The following is a 6,089-nucleotide window of genomic DNA, read 5'->3' as shown; positions in this document are numbered from 1 at the left end:
CGGCCCCCCCCGCTGCCCCGAGGCCAGGTGAGCCCAGGGGCACCCAGACCGTGCGCCAGGCTCCCGCCCAAGACGAGAGCTGGGTCAGCAGTGATGTCCCAGAAGCCGCCGCCCCGACTGTGGCAGGCGCTGGGGTGCGCTGTATGCACCCTGCATAGGAGAGCGCTCCTGCTCTTGTCTTGGGTGGCCCCAGCCCAGGTGCTCGGGTGGCCTAGGACAGGGTGCGGGGGGTCCGACCCTCTCGGCCTGCGTATTGCACTGGGGGCGTCAGCGGTGAGAACAGGGGCTCGGTCCCCAGGGTTTGGGTAGTTGACACACACCCTGGGAATGTTCCTTCCACCCCAGGGGACAGGAGCCGCATTCTACTGCTCGTCTCGGCCCGCCGTGCCCATGTGCGCTGCCAGCCAGCCCCGGGGCGGAGCGCGCATTTCACAGTCCCGGAGAACCTGGGGGCATGGGATGTGGGGGGAGACGGTGAGGGGGCCCAGCTGGCCTATGTTATCTTGAGGCAGGTCAGTACGAAGTTAGGGAAATTCCTTGACAAATGGCGTAAGGGAAACAGACAAAATAATTAGACAAGGCCAAAGATTTGAACAGCTTATAATCAGCTAATGAATCACCAGGTGGTGGTTTTTTTTTTCCCTAACCAAGGACACTTGGGAGCAAATGGTTTGCACAGTTCAGACCGTCTCAGGACAGAACGGCCTGGGTCCCTGTCCCCCTCTTCAAGAATGTTCTTTAAAATTAAAACTAACCAGCCCAGCTGGTGTGGCTCAGTGTTTGCGAGTGACTTATGAACCAAGAGGTCGCTGGTTCGGCTCCCTGTCAGGGCACATGCCCAGGTTGCTGGCTCAATCCCCAGTAGGGAGCGTGCGGGAGGCAGCAGATCAATGATGTTTCTCTCTCATCAATATTTCTTTTTTTTTAATATATTTTATTGATTTTTACAGAGAAGAAGGGAGAGGGATAGAGAGTTAGAAACATCGATGAGAGAGAAACATCAATCAGCTGCCTCCTGCACACCCCCCACTGGGGATGTGCCCGCAACCAAGGTACATGCTCTTGACCAGAATCGAACCTGGGACCCTTGAGTTCACAGGCTGACGCTCTATCCACTGAGCCAAACCGGTTAGGCTCTCATCAATATTTCTATCTGTCTCCCTTACTCTCTCCCTAAAGATCAATAACAACATTTTTAAAATAAATAAATAAAACTAACCAGAAAATTACCCTGGCCTCTGTATACATACATTTTGGTAAATCAACATATTGAAGGACACAAAGCTAAGGAATATTCTGTTGAGACCCTTCCCTGAGGCCTCCCCCAGGATTCCAAGAAAAATAAAAAATAAAATAAAATAAAAAGACTCAAGACAAAGGAGACAAGGCCCCTCTGCTAGAGCAAGCTGCACTTTGTATCTTTGCAGTTTTCCTCCTAAGCTCTAAGGGGCCCCATGAGACTTGCAAGAAGGGGAGCAGTGGGCAGCAGCACTGGGCTCGCCCTGGGCTCACCCCCTGAACCTGTCTCCAAGGGCCCTGTGTTCTCTGTCTTTCTCCTGCTGCTTCCTCTACCTTAAGCCTTTGTTTCACTGTCCCCAGCTTTAATATACATACTCTCAAAATCACCTCATATTGTGGAATCTTTCCTACCTAAAGTCAAGAACTGGGGCCCTAGACACTAGCTGGGGGCTCTAGACACACCACTCCAGGCCCAGACCCCATCTGGTACATTCTGGAGCCAATAGGGGGAACAAAGTTATTGTTTTTTAATATGTATTTTTAAAAAATATATTTTTATTGATTTTTTAGAGAGAGAGGAAGGGAGAGGGGTAGAGAGATAGGAACATCGATGAGAGACCTGCCAGCGTGGCTCAGTGGTTGAGCATCGACCTATGAACCAGGAGGTCCAGGTTTGATTCCCAGTTGCATGCAGGAGGCAGCTGATCAGTGATTCTCTCCAATCATTGATGTTTCTATCTCTCCCTCTCCCTTCCTCTTTGAAGTCAGTCATATATATATATATATATAAATATTGATGAGAGCATCCATCAGCTGCCTCCTGCACACCCCCTCCTGGGGATCAAGCCCGAAACCCAGGCATGTACCCTGACTGGGAATCAAACCAGCAAACTCTTGATTAGTGGGTCAGTGCTCAACCACTGAGCCATGATGGCCAGGCTCTCATTCATCTTTTTTGTCACTTCTCATCATTGCTGTGGGGGAAACCTACCTATCAGCTGTGGAGTAAATCCTTCATCAAAACTTGCCTCATCAGCTGTAGCCAGTTCGGCTCAGTGGATAGAGCGTCGGCCTGGGTACTGAAGGGTCCTGGTTCAATTCTGGTCAAGGGTACAAGTGACCCCAAATTCGTGCACCGGGCCTCTAGTATTATGTAAATCCTGGTCATTTATTACACCAGTTTTAACAGCGTCATTCGTGTCATGTGCCATATCTCCTATCACCGGGTTTCTCTTCCTCCTGTTTAAACCACTCTGTGGGACACTGTATTTGAATTCCTTATCTTGTGGTCAAGATTTTCTTTGTTTCTACAGCTCCCTCACAGATTTCATTGACAGTCTCAACAAGTCTTCCTACTTGGTCATTAGAAATGTAAACAAGGCCTGGAGGTTTCACTCTGTGGCTAAAGTGCGTGTGGGAGTGGGGGGGACGGGGGTTCAATTCCCGGTCAAGGTCACAGACCTTGGTTGCAGGTTCAATCCCGAGGTCCAGTGGGGCACAAGCAGATGGCAACCAATTGATGTGTTTTTCTCATAGAGCTGCTTCTCCCCCCGAGCCCCCCTTCCACGCTCTCTAAAAAAAAAAAAAAAAATGGGAAAAATATCCTCCTTCCTTGAGTGAGAATTAAAAGAAAAAAAAGAAATGTAAACAAGACTAAGGTAATTGAAGGGAAAAAAAATGAGCCCTTAAACACCCTAAGTCCTCCTCCTGGAGGCTGGAGAGTGGTTGCGGGTGGTATGGCCTCAGAACAATAGGGGAATTAACACCCCGCCAAGGCCTGTGCAGGTTGTGGGAACAGCAGTAGCAACTGCCTCACCTCTGTGTGAAGGGGGAACACTGGCATTAAAACAAACAAAACCCCCTGAAGCTGCTAGGCCAGTGGTCGGCAAACTGCGGCTCAGCTAACCGCGGCTCACGAGCCACATGCGGCTCTTTGGCCCTTTGAGTGTGGCTCTTCCACAAAATACCGACTTCTGCGCATGGGCCACGAAGTTTCAATCGCACTGTACGTGTGCGCTCGCACGTGGTATTTTGTGGAAGAGCCACAGTGAAGGGGCCAAAGAGTCGCATGTGGCTCTCGAGCCACGGTTTGCCGACCACGGCCTTAGGATATTTACTTACCCCAGGAGCCCATACCCTGGCTCCCCAAACAAAACAGGCCATAGTGGCTCCCCGGGTCCCATACAGTAATGACAGCTTCAGGGATATTCAGGAATAGCTGGCTTCTGCCGCCTGCGGACACCAGATTTGGGGCTAATTGCTACACCGCTGTTAATGTAAAAACATTCAAACCTGTAAAGAATGTTTGTGAGTTTATTTGAGCCAAACTGTCGACAATTGCCCGGAAGCAGAATCTCAACAGATCGGGGTAATGCTCCGGAGAATGGCGACTTTTCGCCTATTTTTATACATTGCAATCAAAGGAGGAGATGTAGGTGGTTACATGAAATCCATTGGTATTAGAATAAAGAGGCGGGAGAAAGCAAAGCTGGAAACCTCTGGGATTGGGTAAAGAGTAGAATGACAGACACATACTTCTTTTACTTAGGTGGGTGCAGGATAGTTAACAGCCAATAATTAACATGATAATAATAATAACAATGAAGAAATCTATCATCTCTGTCCTGGCGCCCAGGGCATTCGGTTGTGCCCTGAGGGGTCCAGGAAAAAAAGGGGAAGTTACACTTTACCCTGACATTTCAATGACAGTTAAGGTAAAGATTGACCTGACAAGCTCAGGGGCGGCCTGCGTGGCGGGCTTGCAAACTCAGAGACCTGACGTAACCACAAAGGATGGTCTGACATTAAACTTTGACTAAAAGCAGTGATGGTGGGCAGTCACCTCCTGGGCCCGTATCTTCACTGACAAGGCCAATCTTCACCTTAACTGAGCCTATCTGTCTTTTTGCATCTATGATAACATATCCTTGAAATGTCTGGGTAAGTTGTAACTTCCCTTTTTCCGGACCCCTTGGGGCACAACCTAATGCGCCTGGGCATGAGGACAAACACCACAAATTCCTTCATTGTTATTGTTACCACGTTAACTGTTGACTGTTGGCTACCCTGCACCCACCTAAGTATGTGTCTATCATTTTACTTTTTATCCAATCCCAGGGGTTCCCCTTCTTTGTCCCCCTCCCCCTCTAATCTATCACCAATGGATTTTATGTAACCCACCTATGTCCCCTCCTTTGATTGCAATGGATAAAAATAGATGAAAACCCGTCATTCTCTGGAACATTATCCCAGCCCATTGAGATTCTGCTTCCCGGCAATTGTCGACAGTTTGGCTCAAATAAACTCACAAAAATTCTTTACAGGTTTGAATGTTTTTATGTTAACACCACCCTTGTCTCCCAACTGTTTGTGATCCAAGGGCTTCGTGAAACTGTAAAGAATGGGTCACCCCCCATCACCTCCTGACCCCAATACAACACTGGGACACATGCCCTGGGCGGATTGGCAAACTGATTTCATTCCTATGTCCCCCAAAGCTAGATTTAAATAATTGCTAGTATTTGCAGACACCTTTACCGGATGGATTGAAGCCTTTCCTACCAGAACAGAAATAGCTACTAAAAGAAATCTTACCCAGGTTTGGACTACCAAAAAGCTTACAGAGTGACAATGGACCCTCTTTTGTAGCTAAGATCACACAATGGCTGGCTCAAGCTTTAGGAATCAACTATCACTTACACTGATTATGGAGACCTTAATCCTCAGATAAGGTACAAAGAGCTAACCAAACCCTAAAAGGGACTCTAGCCAAGCTATGCCAAGAACCTCAGGGTGTCTATGAACCTGGGTGTCTATGTTACCCGTAGGCCTCCTGCGAATGAGAGCTGGACCTAAAGAAAAATCGCAAGTTAGCCCTTTTGCACTTGTTATCCTATATAATAAAAGGCTAATATGCAAATCGACTGAACATCGGAATGACTGGTTGCTATGATGCGCACTGACCACCAGGAGGCAGATGCTCAACGAGGGAGCTGCCCCCTGGTGGTCAGTGCGCTCCCACAGGGAGCCATGCTCAACTTTCCCCTCTCCTTTTTCCCCTTCTCTCACCAGGTATCCCCTAACCTCGAAGGGGCCCCATGAGATTTGCAACCCAGGACGCAATGGGCAGTGTCAGCTCCTCCCGGGCTTACACCCCGAACCTGTCTCCAAGGCCCCCCATTATCTGACTTCCTAGTGAGCCGAGGCAGCCCCGCCCAGGCTCTCCTACGCCCTCCCTTGTTTCACTCTCCTAAGTATATTTTTGCTGTGGCCAATATATTCTTGCTTGCTTTTCTACACTTTGTCTCTTTGAAATCTTTCCCTCAAGAAGACAAGAACCAAGGTCTCCTCTCCCCACCTTGTTTCACTCTCCTAAGTATACTTTTGCTGCAGCCAATCTATTCTTGCTTTTCTACACTTTGTCTCTTTGAAATCTTTCCCTCAAGAAGACAAGAACCAAGGTCTCCTCTCCCCAGTAACATCTTTTTGGTTTAAACCATATAACCCAGGAAGTTGGGGCCATTGTCTCTCTCAGTTGGCCCACTCTTGGCTTGGAGTGTATCGTCAATAAATCCCACTTAAAGTGCTTTATTTTCATTTTTGTTGACCTTAACATCTTTTCTGCGACAACAAAAAGAACCGAGGTCCCAGCTGGTAACCCCAATCGGTGACAAAATCACCTCTGGCAGTCCCTTTCTCAGATCGGACCCCCTAATACATGAGGAAACCCTCCAGCTATTGTCTTATGCCATTAAGCTAGGACAGGTACAAAAAGCACTACAGGAATATGGGAACAAAATTCTATGTGCCGCTGATAGAGATTACCAACATGAACACGTTAAGCCGGGAGA

At 48.3% G+C, this 6,089-nt stretch overlaps 1 long non-coding RNA gene across 1 annotated transcript in view; it reads left to right on the top strand.

The window, feature by feature from the left end:
• Positions 1–6: 6 nt before the first annotated feature.
• The window catches only part of LOC102764368, an 8,826-nt gene continuing 2,743 nt past the window's right edge, over positions 7–6,089 (top strand). The window contains exon 1 of the long non-coding RNA XR_435793.2: positions 7–273. This is a non-coding gene — a long non-coding RNA (uncharacterized LOC102764368). The remainder of the gene's footprint in view (positions 274–6,089) is intronic.

The sequence above is a fragment of the Myotis davidii genome, unplaced genomic scaffold (assembly GCF_000327345.1).
Source record: "Myotis davidii unplaced genomic scaffold, ASM32734v1 scaffold100, whole genome shotgun sequence".
In the NCBI taxonomy this organism is placed as follows: domain Eukaryota; kingdom Metazoa; phylum Chordata; class Mammalia; order Chiroptera; family Vespertilionidae; genus Myotis; species Myotis davidii.
Note: the sequence above shows the minus strand (reverse complement) of the source record. Positions and strands in the feature narration are given on the sequence as shown.